This window comes from Dendrobates tinctorius, unplaced genomic scaffold (assembly GCF_039654945.1).
Source record: "Dendrobates tinctorius isolate UK_male_01 unplaced genomic scaffold, ASM3965494v1 ptg000023l, whole genome shotgun sequence".
NCBI lineage: Eukaryota > Metazoa > Chordata > Amphibia > Anura > Dendrobatidae > Dendrobates > Dendrobates tinctorius.
Genome location: NW_027361691.1, coordinates 1,225,017 through 1,245,574, shown reverse-complemented (window position 1 = coordinate 1,245,574; position 20,558 = coordinate 1,225,017). Strand labels below are relative to the sequence as shown.

Sequence of the window (20,558 nt, the reverse complement as noted above, 5' to 3'; positions counted from 1 at the left end):
GGGACAAGGAACTACTTGCAATTAAACTGGCCTTAGAAGAATGGCGTTACCTTCTCGAAGGAGCCGTCCATCCCTTCACGATATTTACCGACCATAAGAATTTGGCCTACGTTCAGTCTGCTCAAAGGCTCAACCCTCGGCAAGCCAGATGGTCCTTATTCTTTGGACACTTTGATTTCGAGCTCCACTTTCGGCCAGGTAATAAGAACACCAAAGCAGATGCTCTATCAAGGTCATTTCTCCCTACCGATGAAGAGGAGAGCCCCGCCCACATCATCGATCCAGCAAAGATCGTCACCCTAGCTCCTCTAAGTTTGGTCAATCCACCACCGGGCAAGACTGTGGTATTGGACCATGACAGAGTAAGGGTTCTGCGTTGGGGACAACCTTCTAAGGTCGCCGGGCATGCCGGAGCCAAGAGGACTCTATCCCTCATCTCCCGCCATTATTGGTGGCCCTCACTCCGCCAGGATGTCTTGGATTTCACCGCTTCTTGCTCCTCCTGCGCCCGAAACAAAGTTCCAAGATGGTTACCCTCTGGTCTCTTACATCCCTTGCCGGTACCGTCAGTCCCCTGGAGCCACATCGCCATGGATTTTGTCACGGATCTACCTCCATCTTCTGGCTGCACTGTCATTTTGGTGGTGGTGGATCGTTTTTCCAAAATGGCTCATTTTATCCCTCTGCCTGGTCTGCCTTCTGCGCCCGAGTTGGCGAAGATCTTCGTGCATCATATTTTCCGACTTCATGGTTTTCCCCAGCACATCGTGTCTGACCATGGTGTTCAATTCACCTCTCGTTTCTGGAGAGCCCTCTGTGGCTCAATGGGGGTAGCCCTGGATTTCTCCTCTGCCTACCACCCGCAATCCAACGGCCAAGTGGAGCGAATCAAGTCAAGTGTTAACCTCTTATCTTCGGCATTTTTCTAATGCACACCAGAGCAACTGGGTCTCGCTGCTTCCCTGGGCGGAATTCGCCCACAACAATCGCCCCAACGAATCCTCCTCCAAATCTCCCTTTTTTGTAGTTTTTGGGCAACACCCGGGCATTCCTCTTCCCGTTTCCCCCACCTCGGGCGTGCCGGCGGCGGACTCCTTGTCCTCGGAATTCTCTAAAATTTGGGAGGAGACGAAAGGGGCCCTTGAAGAGAGCTAGTGATCGGATGAAGAGGTACGCCGACAAGAAACGCCTGGACTCCCCTCCTTATCACCCGGGCGATAGGGTCTGGCTATCCTCGCGCTTCATCCGACTTAAGATCCCCTCTTATAAATTGGGCCCGCGTTACATTGGTCCCTTTGAGGTTTTGAGTCGCATCAATGATGTGGCCTATAAACTAAAACTACCTACCTCTCTGCGGACTTCCAACTCCTTCCACGTCTCGCTCCTCAAACCTGCAGTGTTTAATCACTTTCATCCAGCTTCGTCCCATGCTCCTCAACCTAGCACCGCTGAAGACTTCTTTGATGTCAAGGACATCTTGGCAAAGAAGACTGTCAGGGGTAGAACCTTTTTTCTTATTGATTGGAAAGGGTTCGGCCCTGAGGAGAGGTCTTGGGAGCCCCGGGAGAACATCAATGCTCCTCATATCATGAGAAGGTTTTTGTCCCGCCTGAAGAGGGAGGGGAGTAAGAGAGGGGGTACTGTTACGCTCCCCGACGCTCACCTGGGGTCCTCCTCCTCCCGGCGCCCTCCCTCTTCAGTCTCGCGCCGTCCCCTGTCTGGCTTTGCAGGGTCACGGCGCGTCAGAGGCCCGTGCATGCGCGCTCACCTGTCACCGACCGCTGGGCATCCTGGGAGCACGTGACCCGGTGGCTCCGCCCCATCATGGCGGCGCCCACCGGGTATTTCTGCGTGGCGTCTTGACAGGTAAGACGCCTGTTTGTCATGATCCGTGGCGCTTAGCGTTCCTGCGCAGTGTCACCCCCGACTCTCAGGTCCCTGCGCACCCCCTGCTGCGCTCTGCTCTCTGCCCTGTTTTCCGTCTGGGATCTCTCTCCAGTTCTCCCTGCTGTTGCCTTCCTCTTCATTCTGTCCTCCTACCCCTCTCCCCGGGTCCTCTGTTTCGCCATCCTGTATTCCCCGGTGCCTGTTCCCCGCCTGGTCCTCTGCCTCAGTAACTGTCTGTCTCCGGCATAGTTCGCTTCCTTCCCCTATCTGGTGTTCTGCCCGAACCCCTAGGCCAGTGTCTCCTAATCTCCTTGTGTCCTTCCATTCCAGCTTTTGGTCCCGGCTCCGTCCTGATCCTGCCCGGTTTCCGCAGCCTGTCTCCTCCTGTTCCCGAGTCCACTCAATTCCTCATATACCCTCTCATTCTCTGATCTGCTCTTCTGTATACTCCCCGGGTCATCCCTTTGGTTCCGGCTGTCGTGGTCCCATCCCCTTCGGGCCTGCCCCTAACACTCCCTGTATAGGGGGTGGTCATCACCTGGGCCGCTCGCCCTCGGGGGCTCTGGAGCCATGACCCAGAGGGTCCACTCTCGGGTTTCTACCTAGAACCCTAACACCATGTTTCATCTTCAATGCCCTTGCTGATGGAAGGAGCTTTGCACTCAAAATCTCACGACACATGGCCTCATTCATGCTTTCATGTACAGGGATCAGTCATCTTGGTCCCTTTGCAGAGAAACAGGCCCAAAGCATGATGTTGCCACCTCCCATGCTTCACAGTAGGCATTCTGTCTCCTCCAAACACGACGAGTTTTGTTTCTACCAAACAGTTCTATTTTGGCTTCATCAGACCATATGACATTCTCCCAATACTCTTCTGGTTAATCCAAATGTTCTCTAGCAAACTTCAGGCGAGCCCGGACATGTACTGGCTTAAGCAGGGAGACAAATCTGGCACTGCAGGATCTGAGTACCTGGCATCATAGTGTGTTACTGATGGTAGCCTTTGTTACAGTGGTCCTGGCTCTATGCAGGTCGTTCACTAGGTCCCTCGTGTGGTTCTGGGATTTTTGCTCACCGTTCTTGTGATCATTCTGACCCCATGGGGTGAGATCTTGCGTGGAGCCCCAGATGGAGGGAGATTATCAGTGGTCTTGTATGTCTTCCATTTTCTAATTATTGCTCCCACAGTTGATTTCTTCACTCCAAGCTGCTTGCCTATTGCAGATTCAGTCTTCCCAGCCTGGTGCCGGGGTACAATTTTGTTTCTGGTGTCCTTCCACAGCTCTTTGGTCTTCACCATAGTGGAGTTTGGAGTCAGACTGTTTGAGGTTGTGGACAGGTGTCTTTTATACTGATAACAAGTTCAAACAGGTGCCATTACTAACTCAGCAGTCAGTTTCACACAGGATAGGATTAGATACACAGCTCAGCAGCCAGTATCACACAGGATAGGATTAGGTACATGGGTCAGCAGTCAGTATCACACAGGATAGGGTTAGATACACGGCTGAGCAGTCAGTAACACACATGATAGGATTTGATACACAGCTCAGCAGTCAGTATCACACAGGATAGGATTAGATACATGGCTCAGCAGTCAGTATCACACAGGAGAGGATTAGATACACTGCTGAGCAGTCAGTATCACACAGGATAGGATTAGATACACGGCTGAGCAGTCAGTAACACACGATAGGATTAGGTACACAGCTCAGCAGCCAGTATCACACAGGATAGGATTAGGTACATGGCTCAGCAGTCAGTATCACACAGGATAGGATTAGATACACGGCTGAGCAGTCAGTAACACACGATAGGATTAGGTACACAGCTCAGCAGACATTATCACACAGGATAGGGTTAGATACACAGCTCAGCAGTCAGTAACACACGCTAGGATTAGATGCACAGCTCAGCAGTCAGTAACACACGCTAGGATTAGATGCACAGCTCAGCAGTCAGTAACACACGCTAGGATTAGATGCACAGCTCAGCAGTCAGTAACACATGATAGGATTAGATACACAGCTCAGCAGTCAGTATCACACAGGATAGGGTTAGATACACAGCTCAGAAACAGGATGTGCCAAAGGAGAGGACATTTTCATTCCAAGAATTCCACTCATTCCATCTGTTTTTTTTTTTTATTTTAAACGCCTCCAGTTTCCAGCTCAATTACTATTTGCAATGTCCATTAACAAGGCTCAGGGACAGTCCTTGAAAGTAGTAGGGATCGATGTGCAATCTCCATGCTTTTCTCATGGTCAACTTTACGTGATCTGCTCCAGAATTAGAACTGCCAAAAATCTGTTCATCTTTGCACCGAAAGGAAAAACCAAACAGGTTTTGTTTATCAAAAGGCTCTTGAATGAGTTGAAAATAAAATACTATCAATACTTGGGTAATCGTTTAGTTAATTTGTGTTGCAAATCTGTAGTGTTGAATATATGATGTGAAATGTTTTTATGTGCAATATAATCATTATAATTTGTTATAACTAGCCACAGTTGGTTACTAGGCCCAGGCAACGCCGGGCTCTTCAGCTAGTTTGATATATAAAGTAAACTAGGCCTCAGAAGGCTTTTGTTGCCCATAGCAACCAATCAGACCTCAGCTTTCATTTCTTCCACAACTGTGATAAAATGAAAGCTGCGCTGTGATTGGTTGCTATTGGCAACAGAAATTTAGCCCAAACATATACTGCAATCACAAAATCTATAATCTACCGCCATATAAGACGAGATTATGTTACGTAGCGTCCATATACACCACAATATCTGGACTGCTGTTAGACTACAAATTTAGGCTCAAATTTGTTTGGTGGCCATTTTCCATGCATTTTTTGCCACATTTTCATTCACAAGGCAAAAAAAAAAAAAAACCTCCAGAAAATATGAGATGCGCTACAGATATATTTTTGTGGCTTTATTTTCACAATTTTTTTTTTAAAATCTCGCGAGCATGTGAAAAGTGTTTGAGAGGCTTGTCTGCTGGTCTTTCGTGTTATTTTTCGGTTTTATCTTGGTTTTATTAACTTTTTTATTTTAACTTTTATCGTGAAATGTGAAGGTTGAATGTAAAAATTCATAAAAAAAAGAGATTTAGGGATAAGGGAGGCATAAAATGTTGGCACCATCAGCCTCTTTTCTCCACGAGCTAAGAAATGTTCTGTCTGAAAAAAGTGCAATACATATTCAGAGAAAAGCAAAAGCGAGGCAAGTTATCAAGTGTCACCAATCTGTTCTGTTCACACCTGCTGAGGTGTGTATCTAATCCTATCCTGTGTGATACTGACTGCTGAGCAATGTATCTAATCCTATCCTGTGTGATACTGTCTGCTGAGCCGTATATCTATTCCTATCCTGTGTGATACTGACTGCTGAGCCGTGTATCTAATCCTATCCTGTGTGATACTGACTGCTGAGCCGTGTATCTAATCCTATCCTGTGTGATACTGGCTGCTCAGCTGTGTATCTAATCCTATCCTGTGTCATACTGACTGCTGAGCTGTTTATCTAATCCTATCCTGTGTGATACTGACTGCTGAGCTGTGTATCTAATCCTATCCTGTGTGATACTGACTGCTGAGCCATGTATCTAATCCTATCCTGTGTGATACTGTCTGCTGAGCCGTATATCTATTCCTATCCTGTGTGATACTGACTGCTGAGCCATGTATCTAATCCTATCCTGTGTGATACTGACTGCTGAGCCGTGTATCTAATCCTATCCTGTGTGATACTGTCTGCTGAGCCATGTATCTAATCCTATCCTGTGTGATACTGACTGCTGAGCTGTGTATCTAATCTTATCCTGTGTAATACTGGGCTCCCCCTGCAGTCTGTGTCAGAGGGTGGTCTGTGTTGGCACGGTAATAAATTGTGTTATTTCCAGCTTTACAGAAGGACGATAACACCATAGAAATGATAAGAATAATAGGCCTCAGTTTCCACAACTGTCTATAAAGAAAACTGTTGCTGATAGCAGCCAATCACAGCTTATTTTTCATCTTTTAACCAGCTCTGGGACAGCGTGGCGAGTTTTGAGTGGCGACTTTTGTGTTTCCACTTTTATGTGGCGAGGTTGGTGTATGTGTGGTGAAATGTGTGCTGAGGGTGGTATATGTGTTGAAGCACGTGGTAGTGTGTGGCGCATTTTGTGTGTGTGTTCATATCCCCGTGTGTGGTGAGTCTCCCATGTCAGGGCCCCGCCTTAGCAACTGTACGGTATATACTCTTTGGCGCCATCACTCTCATTCTTTAAGTCCCCCTTGTTCACATCTGGCAGCTGTCAATTTGCCTCCAACTGTTTTCCTTTCACTTTTTACCCATTATGTAGATAGGGGCAAAATTGTTTGGTGAATTGGAACATGCGGGGTTAAAATTTTGCCTCACAACATAGCCTATGATGCTCTCGGGGTCCAGACATGTGACGGTGCAAAATTTTGTGGCTGTAGCTGCAACGGTGCAGATGCCAATCCTGGACATACACAAATACACACACACACATTTTCCCCAGTATGTAGACAGGGGCAAAATTGTTTGGTGAATTGGAAGGCGCGGGGTTAAAATTTCGCCTCACAACATAGCCTAGGACGCTCTCGGGTTCCAGACGTGTGACTGTGCGAAATGTTGTGGCTGTAGCTGCGACGGTGCAGATGCCAATCCCGGACATACACACATACATACACACACACACACATTCAGCTTTATATATTAGATCAGCCTAATTTTTTTCTGTGATGCTTTCAGCTGCCTTGGCTGTTTGGCTCCCCACTGGCCTGTGTTCCCTCACACAGGTGGAGTTCTGCAGAGCCTACTGCTCTGTACTCCTCCAAACACCAGACTGACACTGACAATGAACCTGATACACCCAAACCCTATACTGCAGGGTTTTAAACTAGCATCCTGTGGCTTTCAGCCACATGAAAAACCCGGCCCGGAAATGAAACGGACTGCACCAGTACCATCTGCAGAGCCCAGAGCAGATTTTCCCTAAATCTGCCTTGGACTACCAGCATATCCAACACCTACACTCACTTTAGTCTGCATTGCAACCACAGCTACGCCTGTGTCTGCAATGCCCTCTCATGGCCTCAATATGCCTCCTTGCGCATCCTGGGGGATCATACAGTCACCCTCACATGTAACACCAGTTACTGCCTCACAAAATGAAAGCTATGCTCTGATTGGTTGCTATGTTGAACAAATACAGTTTTGATAAATGAGGCCTTGTAGTGTATTTATTCGTAATATTATCTGATAAAGTTAGATGTTGTAAAATTCACAAGATTTTTTTTTTTACTGCATTATATGTTAGTATTTCCCCAGCGGTCGTTCGTGCCGCGGCAGCTTCGCTGTCATCATCTTCCGTCTTGTCACATCATGTCCATTAGGCAGTTTCCTCTTTGCTGTCTGACATTTTTGTCATTTGTGACCTAGTTTCATTATGGAAGGTCTTATGAATGGTGCCGACTCCCGAGTGTTAGCTGGACCTCCGGTGACAGAGTTGGACCTTGGGCAACTTCTGTCCTCTGGTGACGTTCTTGATCAGTGGGATTGAGGGTGCGGGTACATTTGCCTTTACTCTGAGGCACTCGACCGCCTCATTAGATATAACACGAAACATTAATAGCCAAACACTTCCTGGTGTCAACATTAGTTCTGAGAGACTAATAAGAGAGATTACCAGGTTATTATACTGAGCGGGTCAGATGCAATGCCGGGAAGATGCCCATGTTACACAAGCATGGTCTAGATTAGGGATGAGCGAGTAGTGAAATACCAGGACTCGCTGTACTCATTACGAGTAGCTCCAAATACTCGGGTACTCGTAACGAGTAGCGAGTCCAATGTACGTCTATGGGAAATGTGTGTAATGGGCTGTGTGTGTGCGGGGCTATGCCGGGCTGTATGGGACTGTGCTGGGGTTAACTTTTGCCGGCCTCTCTTTGGATCTGGGAGGGGTATTTATACTCACTCCAGACTAGGATTCCCTGTCAGCTATACTGTTATTCTGGCTGTGTGTCTGACCCCCCTGGAGTGCTTGTATACTGCATTGCTTGTTTGATTCCCGTGTATGACCCGGTCTGTCCCCTCACTCTGTACTCCGTCTCTCATTTTGGTACCATTGTCTTCTCCAGTTCTGAACTCCTGGCTTGGCTATCGTTACTCCGTTACCGTTTGCCCCTATTGTACCGTCCATTGCCCGTTCTGGTTTTCTGATCTATTGCTACGTCCTGACTATCCATTCTGTCTAACCCTTTGGTACTGTCCTGCTATCTCGTGCTTTGACCCGGCTTGATCTGGTTTACGTCCCTATCTATGCCCCTTGGTAACTTGTCCCGTAGTTACCTTTCTAGGAGTTTCCCTGCAGCTCCTAGCTCTGTGGAGCTTAGATCACACCCCCAGCAGTAACGTGCTTCAGGTCCTGATAGTCTGAAGCACGCATCGTCACCGCTGCTGCCCCGCTCCACAGGTATCTTTGAGCACTGTTTTTGTACTCAGGACACGCGCACTGGCTCAGTGAGCAAGTGCAGTGCGGTGTTCCTGACAGTGGGGACTGTGTGGGGATTGTGCCAGGCTGTGCGGGAACTGTTCAGGGACTGTGCTGAGCTGTGCGGGGACTGTGCCGGGCTGTGTGGGACTGTGCTGGGCTGTGCGGGGACTGGCCGGGCTGTGCGGGGACTGTGCCATGCTGTGCTGGACTGTGCTGGGTTGTGTGGGCTGTGCCAAATATTGCGAGGCGAGTAGTGAAATTTACTCGCCAGGATTCGAGTACCGCGAGTGCCGCATTACTCGCCGAGTACCGAATCCTAACGAGTATACTCGCTCATCCCTAGTCTAGATCCCTATTTACAGGAATATGTATAACTTATACCAGCTGTACATGTATAATTATATACAGGAGATGCCCAGGTTATACCGGCAGTACATATATAATTATATACAGGAGATGCCCAGGTTATACCAGCTGTACATATATAATTATATACAGGAGATGCCTAGGTTATACCAGCTGTACATATATAATTATATACAAGAATATGTATAACTTATACCAGCTGTACATGTATAATTATATACAGGAGATGCCCAGGTTATACCGGCTGTACATATATAATTATATACAGGAGATGCCCAGGTTATACCAGCTGTACATATATAATTATATACAGGAGATGCCCAGGTTATACCAGCTGTACATATGTAATTATATACAGGAGATGCCCAGGTTATACCAGCTGTACATATATGATTATATACAGGAGATGCCCAGGTTATACCAGCTGTACATATATAATTATATACAGGAGATGCCCAGGTTATACCAGCTGTACATATATAATTATATACAGGAGATACCCAGGTTATACCAGCTGTGCATATATAATTATATACAGGAGATAACCAGGTTATACCAGCTGTACATATATAATTATATACAGGAGATATCCAGGTTATACCAGCTGTACATATATAATTATATACAGGAGATGCCCAGGTTATACCAGCTGTACATATATAATTATATACAGGAGATGGCCAGGTTATACCAGCTGTACATATATACTTATATACAGGAGATGCCCAGGTTATACCAGCTATACATATATAATTATATACAGGAGATCATAGAATCATAGAGTTGGAAGGGACCTCCTGGGCCATCTGGTCCAACCCTCTGCTCAAAGCAGGATTCGCTAAATCATCCCAGTCAGATGTCTGTCCAGCCTCTGTTTGAAGACTTCTATTGAAGGAGAACTCACCACTTCTCGTGGCAGCCTGTTCCACTCATTGATCACTCTAACTGTCAAAAAGTTTTTTCTAATATCTAATCTGTGTCTCCTCCCATTCAGTTTCATCCCATTGCTCCTAGTCTTTCCTTGTGCAAATGAGAATAACGATGATCCTTCTACAATGTGACAGCCCTTTAGATATTTGTAGACAGCTATTAAGTCTCCTCTCAGTCTTCTCTTTTGCAAACTAAACATTCCCAAATCCTGCAACCTTTCCTCATAAGACAGGGTTTGCAGACCGCCCAGGTTATACCAGCTGTACATATAATTATATACAGGAGATATCCAAGTTATACCAGCTGTGCATATATAGCTATATCACCATTTGACAAAAAAAAAATAAGGTAATATATATAATGCATTATGCATTTATTTTAAGTTTGTAGAAATCCTATATTTTGGTATTATATGGCCACCCTGTATGTACTTATTGATTATTTAATATTGCGCATCTCCCAACCCAAGAGTGAAAGCTTCATATACTGTATTATTAAGAAGCTGTCACGCCAGAATCGGGAGACGCATGACCAGTCCATATATTGCAACCCGAGATTGTACCGATGATCACAGGCATTTGAAAGAGCCCTTAGAATAACAGCCAAGCCAGAATCTCGATTTGAAAACACATGTTTTGGGGTGTTTGCCCCTCCACAGTGCAAAGCGTGAGTTCTGATTTTTTTTTTTCTTACGCCTCTCATACAGCTAAATCAGATTTCATGCTTTGCACTAAGGTGGATAAAACACCCTGAAACACGTCAGCAAATTGAGATTCTGGTTTTGCTTTTATCCTAAGTCACGTGGCAAGGCTCATTTGAGGGTCGATACTGACTTTTAGGATTACTACCTCCAATAGGTGCCACTAGAGTTCAAGTCCTCTTCTTCTTGCATATTTATTTTCCCAGAGGAGCATTGCATAGCCTATAAGTCTCCTTACACTGGCATGTCAAGTATGTCACTCTTCACAAGCTGAAACATTACTCTTTTTTTCTCTATCCAGTCACATTTCAGTTATCAACACACTTAACTAACAATGTTGACATGACTCCACATTTTTAATGACACGCACATACACAGAAGGCGATGATAAAAATTTAGCATAAACAAGTGCACTAAGCATACAGTAAGTCCAACCCATAGCTGAAAACACACAACTTAAAGGGACAGTCTTTATTTTGCAAGAGGAACAGTCTTTTTCAACAGTCTTATGGGCTGTTGGCAATGTGTCCATGTTTGGTCATCTCCCTTAGAACACGCAGAGCGTAAAGCTCCCGATTATATATCCTGCCCCCGCCTAGGATGGGTTAATCCTACTACCACACATATGCTCACCATTAACCATCGCTTTCCAGCCTCTAAGACCTAATACAAACAGGTTTTTGCCTTATACTCTTACTTTTCAGGCTTGACAGTCCCTTCTGGACATGGCCTTACATGCACTGGCCTAATGATTGGATTATCAGTCCACACCTGACCCCAAAGAGGCAGTGGTAGAACATTTTGTGGAGCCTAGTTCCAACTTCTGGTCCAGCCAGACTTCACTTTTACATGCAACATCCTCGGCCTGGCTTCTCCAGGGCGCCTCTGCTGGTTCTTAAACCCTGCAACGTCATGGCTTCATCACTCACGACATGATGATGTCTTGGGACCTAGGATGGAACATAGACACTCAAAAGAACATGCCCTAAGGATGCTGACTGCGGAAGTGAAATCCAACAGCAACAGAGGCGCCAACTGGGAAATCTAGGAGCACCTAGGCTGCCTTGTTCAAGGTGGTGTGCTAGTGTCAGGTGGCTCCAGAAAGGGGCCTCATTTTTATCGTGCATCATTCTTTACAACATAGCGGTATATTCCAATGCTTCCACCTTTTCTGCTCACACTATAGCAGTAGCTGACAGTCTATCATGGTTGGACTAAAGCATAGATCTCCTGTGAAAATAGCTACAATTTCTTCTCTCTGTGATAGAACACAGCGTGTGTGTTTTCCTTCGTTCTTTCCCGACAGACCGGCTCATCAGAAGATTTTCCTCTATTTCTCTGGTTACTGTGCTGTTCCTTGGCAACCTGCGTATTCTGTCGGTGTGTAGGTGTAGGGGAGACAGCGTGGCTCACCGCTTCACGTCCCACACCTCCGATCCAATCCCGAATCAATGACCTCTGATAACACCACGCGACTCACACGTGCGCCGTTTGTCACTTTTACTCGTAGAAAAACGAGGTTGTTTTGAGGTTATTATTTGGTCACATCCATCAAAGCTTCAGAGAGAAGCGGTCTATATCTCACCACCTTCCTTTTACGGGGGGGAAATACCGAAATATCCATTATCTGATACAGAGCATGGGATGTAGCTATGTGGGGTACAGAGTTAACCATCACACCTGAACCCCAGGTCAAGGGGGAACACAAAAGGGGATGTAAGAAAAATTAGTATTACAGATGGTAGAAGGAGGACACTTTATATATTTTGCAATGGATTTAACTTACACCTCTGCCCAATACAATGCAATTGACTCAGTCTTTCTCTAAAAGAGGCTGAGTATCCAAAGTTTCCAAATATAAGCAAGAAAAGATAATGAAAAGTTGTGTAACTTTGCAACTATACAATATTACTATTTATATTTGCTCCAGAGCTAAAATCAACATTCTGCCCTGACTGTGACTGACAGCCAGCTCAGCAGTACATCAGTGCGCAGCTGGCTGTCAGTCAATGATGGTTTCAGTGTTAAAGCCGTGACGTGAAGCTGTCCACACCTCCATGACTGAAGGTCGGTGGCTACTGGGTGGAATAAAGTTTATTTCCTCCCTGCAGCCAGACTTTCATTGCAAGAGCCGCACATCTTTAGAAAGCGATTAACCTGCAGAATAACCTGATATCTGCAGGTTAGTAGCATTTTTTAACATGACAGATTCCCTTTAAACAGTGGTACACAAGCAAGACAGCGATTCAATTTTCACAGAAGTCAATAGACCACTACTCTTAAGGTCGATGGGGGCTTCATTGGTCAGACCCTGCCAATCAGCAAGTTATCATTTATCCTGTGGATATATGATAACTTTAGAGTTTGATGTAAACTCTTTTAAAGGGAACCTGACAGCAGTCTCATACTGCCCTAACCAGGGCAGTGTGAATTGGGACCTAGCTGCATGATCGTATATTTTTCTGTAAAACCTTCTGGCTTTAAAAGATCTTCTAAAGTTCTTGTAGACTTCACCTTTTGTATAAAGAATTTTGTGACATTTCTCTTCCATGTGGTGCCATTGCTGGCATCATGAAATGGGAAAGGGATTTCTTTGTCAAGTACTGCTCTTTAATGATCCCCTATCACCCGGACAGAAGTTTATTAAATAATGAAAATAATTATTAGATACTGTATATACGTGGTTGAGATTTTGTGAATTAGAATTTTGTAGTCTAAACTTTAGCTTTGCATGCTAAGACTTATAGGGTGTACTTATTTTTACAACATGGTCTGAAATGAATATCTTATGAAAATTCCTTTTAAGTTTGAATAAAATAACAAATCTTGTTTGCAATCAATAGTCCACATTTCTGAGAGTATTTCGTAGTACGGAATCCTATAGAATATGTTGATTTTGAAAGGAAACTAAAGGTTTTCTGATTCATCTGTTGGGTTGTGCTCATCCATGATAAGTGCTGTATCTTCTTCTATATAGGGAGCAGTATTATAGTAGTTTTATTCTTGTACATAGGGGGCAGTATTATAGTAGTTATATTCTTGTACATAGGGGCAGTATTATAGTAGTTATATTCTTGTACATAGGGGCAGTATTATAGTAGTTATATTCTTGTACATAGTGGGCAGTATTATAGTAGCTATATTCTTGTACATAGGAGCAGTATAATAGTAGTTATATTCTTGTACATAGGGGCAGTATTATAGTAGTTATATTCTTGTACATAGGAGCAGTATTATAGTAGTTATATTCTTGTACATAGGAGCAGTATTTTAGTCTTATATTCTTGTAATTAGGGGCAGTATTATAGTAGTTATATTCTTGTACATAGGAGGCAGTATTATAGTAGCTATATTCTTGTACATGGGAGCAGTATTATAGTAGTTATATTCTTGTACATAGGAGCAGTATTATAGTAGTTATATTCTTGTACGTAGGGGCAGTATTATAGTAGTTATATTCTTGTACATAGGAGCAGTATTATAGTAATTATATTCTTGTACATAGGGGTAGTATTATAGTAGTTATATTCTTGTACATAGGAGCTGTATTATAGTAGTTATATTCTTGTACATAGGGGTAGTATTATAGTAGTTATATTCTTGTACATAGGAGCAGTATTTTAGTCTTATATTCTTGTAATTAGGGGCAGTATTATAGTAGTTATATTCTTGTACATAGGAGCAGTATTATAGTAGTTATATTCTTGTACATATGGGGCAGTATTATAGTAGTTATATTCTTGTACATAGGGGACAGTATTATAGTAGTTATATTCTTGTACATAGGGGTAGTATTATAGTAGTTATATTCTTGTACATAGGAGCTGTATTATAGTAGTTATATTCTTGTATATAGGAGCTGTATTATAGTAGTTATATTCTTGTACATAGGAGGCAGTATTATAGTAGTTATATTCTTGTACATAGGAGCAGTATTTTAGTCTTATATTCTTGTACATAGGGGTAGTATTATAGTAGTTATATTCTTGTACATAGGAGCTGTATTATAGTAGTTATATTCTTGTACATATGGGGCAGTATTATAGTAGTTATATTCTTGTACATAGGGGACAGTATTATAGTAGTTATATTCTTGTACATAGGGGTAGTATTATAGTAGTTATATTCTTGTACATAGGAGCTGTATTATAGTAGTTATATTCTTGTATATAGGAGCTGTATTATAGTAGTTATATTCTTGTACATAGGAGGCAGTATTATAGTAGTTATATTCTTGTACATAGGGGGCAGTATTATAGTAGTTATATTCTTGTACATAGGAGCAGTATTATAGTAGTTATATTCTTGTACATAGGGGCAGTATTATAGTAGTTATAATCTTGTACATAGGGGCAGTATTATAGTAGTTATATTCTTGTACATAGGGGCAGTATTATAGTAGTTATATTCTTGTAAATAGGGGCAGTATTATAGTAGTTATATTCTTGTACATAGGGGGCAGTATTATAGTAGTTATATTCTTGTACATAGGGGGCAGTATTATAGTAGTTATATTCTTGTACATGGGGGGCAGTATTATAGTAGTTATATTCTTGTACATAGGGGCAGTATTATAGTAGTTATATTCTTGTACATAGGGGGCAGTATTATAGTCTTATATTCTTGTAATTAGGAGCAGTATTATAGTAGATATATTCTGTTCCACATAAAATATGTAGGATACATAACACTTAAGTTTATTGGCACATTGGGCACAGGGGCATTTACAAAAATAAATACTTATTCTTGATATTATTCTTGATTCATTGTTGAAGCTGTTCCACTTGGCCAGACGTGACCAGCAGCGTTCTCATCTGGCTTCTGATCAACAACCTCCATAAGAAATAAATTATGACTATAACATGACACACAATTTGTTTCCTCTGATGGAAAAAGAAAAGGCCGTCAGTGTTTTTGGAAACGCTCTCAGTTTTGCTCCCGTGGTTTTGTATATGTGTTTCTATTTCCTCAGGACTTGCTTTATTTACAACAAAAATTGGGGAAGTTTCATTACCTGGGGTGGAATAAGATCTATTGAATATTACAAGTAGATGTGCTCCGACATCTCCAGTGGGCTTCTCAACATACAACTTCCATCCAAGACCCGGGAGCAATAAAGATTTTGTGTACTCGGAGAAGTCGACCACCAGGACTCTTTTTTTGTTTTTTTTTTTGGTCTGGAGACACGCGCACCCCTCCCAGCTATGTGATGTAGTTTACAAGCTGTTTTCTTAATCCTGAATTTGTGAACGGGATGTAAATGATTAGCTGGAAGGATTATCGTTTAGTATGAGAGAAAAATAAATCAAATGCAGGCAGAATCGTAAAACGTGACAAGTCCCATATTGTGCAATATATATTTTTATACTGATTCAAAAGTAACTGGAAGTTCAATTTAATTACAAGATGCAAAGAAGGAAGACACACGGCGTCCTAGTCATAATCGGAAAAGGTTCATATCACATCCTTTTAACTTTGGCAGGAACTATCTGTGTTAATTTATGATGCACTTTCACTGAGCTAACAATATTAGTAAGGGGGGAAATATTCTACTATTTACTGCAATACTACTATTGAAGAATGGATTTCCTATATTACAGTATATGTATACAAGAATATAGTACCTGCAATACGGAGCCTACATTCAAGAGCATCACTACTATAATACTGCCCCTATGTACAAGAATATAACTACTATAATACTGCCCCTATGTACAAGAATATAACTACTATAATACTGCCCCTATGTACAAGAATATAACTACTATAATACTGCCCCTATGTACAAGAATATAACTACTATAATACTGCCCCTATGTACAAGAATATAACTACTATAATACTGCCCCTATGTACAAGAATATAACTACTATAATACTGCCCCTATGTACAAGAATATAACTACTATAATACTGCCCCTATGTACAAGAATATAACTACTATAATACTTCCCCTATGTACAAGAATATAACTACTATAATACTTCCCCTATGTACAAGAATATAACTACTATAATACTGCCCCTATGTACAAGAATATAACTACTGTAATACTGCCCCCTATGTACAAGAATATAACTACTATAATACTACCCCTATGTACAAGAATATAACTACTATAATACTGCTCCTATGTACAAGAATATAACTACTATAATACTGCCTCTATGTACAAGAATATAACTACTATAATACTGCCCCTATGCACAAGAATATAACTGCTATAATACTGCTCCCATGTACAAAAATATAACTACTATAATACTGCCCCTATGTACAAGAATATAACTACTATAATACTGCTCCTATGTACAAGAATATAACTACTATAATACTGCTCCTATGTACAAGAATATAACTACTATAATACTGTCCCCTATGTACAAGAATATAACTACTATAATACTGCTCCTATGTACAAGAATATAACTGCTATAATACTGCTCCTATGTACAAGAATATAACTACTATAATACTGCTCCTATGTACAAAAATATAACTACTATAATACTGCCCCTATGTACAAGAATGTAACTACTATAATACTGCACCTATGTACAAGAATATAACTACCATAATACTGCTCCTATGTACAAGAATATAACTGCTATAATACTGCTCCTATGTACAAGAAAATAACTACTATAATACTGCTCCTATGTACAAGAATATAACTACTATAATACTGCCCCCTATGTACAAGAATATAACTACTATAATACTGCTCCTATGTACAAGAATATAACTGCTATAATACTGCTCCTATGTACAAGAATATAACTACTATAATACTGCTCCTATGTGCAAGAATATAATACTTTAATACTGCCCCTATATACAAGAATGTAACTACTATAATACTGCACCTATGTACAACAATATAACTACTATAATACTACCCCCTATGTACAAGAATATAACTACTATAATACTGCTCCTATGTACAAGAATATAACTACTATAATACTGCCCCTATGCACAAGAATATAACTACTATAATACTACCCCTATGTACATGAATATAGCTGCTATAATACTGCCCCTATGTACAAGAATATAACTACTATAATACTGCTCCTATGTACAAGAATATAACTGCTATAATACTGCTCCTATGTATAAGAATATAACTACTATAATACTGCTCCTATGTGCAAGAATATAATACTTTAATACTGCCCCTATATACAAGAATGTAACTACTATAATACTGCACCTATGTACAACAATATAACTACTATAATACTGCCCCCTATGTACAAGAATATAACTACTATAATACTGCCCCTATGTACAAGAATATAACTACTATAATACTGCCCCTATGTACAAGAATATAACTACTATAATACTGCTCCTATGTACAAGAATATAACTACTATAATACTGCTCCTATGTACAAAAATATAACTACTATAATACTGCCCCTATGTACAAGAATGTAACTACTATAATACTGCACCTATGTACAAGAATATAACTACTATAATACTGCTCCTATGTACAAGAATATAACTGCTATAATACTGCTCCTATGTACAAGAATATAACTACTATAATACTGCTCCTATGTACAAGAATATAACTACTATAATACTGCCCCCTATGTACAAGAATATAACTACTATAATACTGCTCCTATGTACAAGAATATAACTGCTATAATACTGCTCCTATGTACAAGAATATAACTACTATAATACTGCTCCTATGTACAAGAATATAATACTTTAATACTGCCCCTATGTACAAGAATGTAACTACTATAATACTGCACCTATGTACAACAATATAACTACTATAATACTACCCCCTATGTACAAGAATATAACTACTATAATACTGCCCCTATGTACAAGAATATAATACTTTAATACTGCCCCTATGTACAAGAATGTAACTACTATAATACTGCACCTATGTAGAACAATATAACTACTATAATACTGCCACTATGTACAAGAATATAACTGCTATAATACTGCTCCTATGTACAAGAATATAACTACTATAATACTGCTCCTATGTGCAAGAATATAATACTTTAATACTGCCCCTATGTACAAGAATGTAACTACTATAATACTGCACCTATGTACAACAATATAACTACTATAATACTACCCCCTATGTACAAGAATATAACTACTATAATACTGCCACTATGTACAAGAATATAACTACTATAATACTGCCCCTATGTACAAGAATGTAACTACTATAATACTGCACCTATGTACAACAATATAACTACTATAATACTGCCCCTATGTACAAGAATATAACTACTATAATACTGCTCCTATGTACAAGAATATAGCTACTATAATACTGCCCCTATGCACAAGAATATAACTACTATAATACTACCCCTATGTACAAGAATATAACTACTATAATACTGCTCCTGTGTACAGGGTGGGCCATTATATGGATACACCTAAATAAAATGGGAATGGTTGGTGATATCATCTTCCTGTTTGTGGCACATTAGTATATATGGGAGGGGGGAAACTTTTCAAGATGGGTGGTGACCATGGTGGCCATTTTGAAGTCGGCCATTTTGGATCCAACTTTGTTTTTTCCAATGGGAAGAGGGTCATGTGACACATCAAACTTATTGAGAGTTTCACAAGAAAAACAATGGTGTGCTTGGTTTTAACGTCACTTTATTCTTTCATGAGTTATTAACAAGTTTATGACCAGTAATAAAATGTTTTCAAAGTGCTGCCCATTGTGTTGGATTGTCAATGCAACCCTCTTCTCCCACTCTTGACACAGTGATAGCAACACCGCAGAATAAATGCTAGTCTAAGGGGGTCGGATTCCTTGTAGGAATGCTCGGCCCTGACACCCATAATATGTGGTGGTGCACCATCTTGCTGGAAAAACTCAGGGAACGCGTCATCTTCACTGCATAAAGAGGGCAACACATCATCATGGGGCAATGTCAGATATCCAGAGGCATTGAGGTTTCCACTGATGAAGAATGGCCCCACTATCTTTGTACCCCATATACCACACCATCCCATCAATTATGGGTGTCAGGTCCGAGCATTCCTACATGAACAGTTTCCTGGAAAGTGGATAGGCCATCGTGGGCCAGTTGAATGGCAACCAAGGTCTCCCGATCTGACCCCCTTACACTTTTATCTTTGGCGTCGTTTGAAGGCAATTGTCTATGCTGTGAAGATACGAGATGTGCAGCATCTGAAACAACGGATACTGGAAGCCTGTGCTAGCATTTCTTCTGCGGTGTTGCCATCAGTGTGTCAAGAGTGGGAGAAGAGGGTTGCCTTGACAAGCCAACACAATGGGCACATTTTATAAGTGGTCATAAACTTGTCAATAACTCAGGAACGAATAAAGTTATGTTAAAACCAAGCACACCATTGTTTTTCTTGTGAAATTCTCAATAAGTTTGATGTGTCACATGACCCTCTTCCCACTGAAAAATAAAGTTGGATTCAAAATGGCCGACTTCAAAATGGCCGCCAAGATCATTACTAGACCACTGTCATTCTAATAAGAACTATTCTATAGTTTAAATTTGACATCTGTTTGTAATTTTTCCTACAATACTTGTAGTAAATAATATACTATATTGTTCTTGCAGACTGCAGTTGATGGACATACAGTGTATGTACTACAAATACTTATGGTACATGTCTTATACGTCATATGTTTTGCACTATTGTGATAAACGTATCTCAATTTTTTTTCTGCTGACTTCTCAATTAATTTATTGATCAATCTTCCCCTTTATTTCTTTTGTCTAATATCTTTGTAGTGTTAACACGTTCTACCTTCCCATCAGGGTGTTCTCCATACTGGCTTCACCCTGACTCTATTTGGGAACTCCAATATAATCTATAGAATTATTATAGTTGTTAAATTACGTATTTAAAAATCTATTCTAAGCAGACTGTCTTTCTTTCTTTCTTTCTTTGTTTTTAGGCAACTCTATTGGCAGTAAAATAGATATCTCACGATACAGTTATGTAGATGAACATGGCAGAACATTCAAGAACCTCATTCTAAGGTAAGACTAAGAAAATCCTTGAAATCTATTGTGTTTTTAAGTATTTGTATCATCTATTTGGAGTTCAAAGATTCACATGAATACGGGATATTATATCAGATAACAGCGCTTGCTGAGAATTTAGTCATAATTA

General features: G+C 41.2%; 1 protein-coding gene across 5 annotated transcripts in view; it reads left to right on the top strand.

The window, feature by feature from the left end:
• LOC141084475 (teneurin-4-like) overlaps nt 1-20,558 on the top strand; it is a 1,565,389-nt gene that overhangs the window by 332,053 nt on the left and 1,212,778 nt on the right. For all 5 annotated transcript variants that reach the window (XM_073569175.1, XM_073569176.1, XM_073569174.1 and 2 more), the window contains exon 2: nt 20,341-20,425. The gene's annotated coding sequence lies outside the window, so the exon portion shown is untranslated. The remainder of the gene's footprint in view (nt 1-20,340; nt 20,426-20,558) is intronic.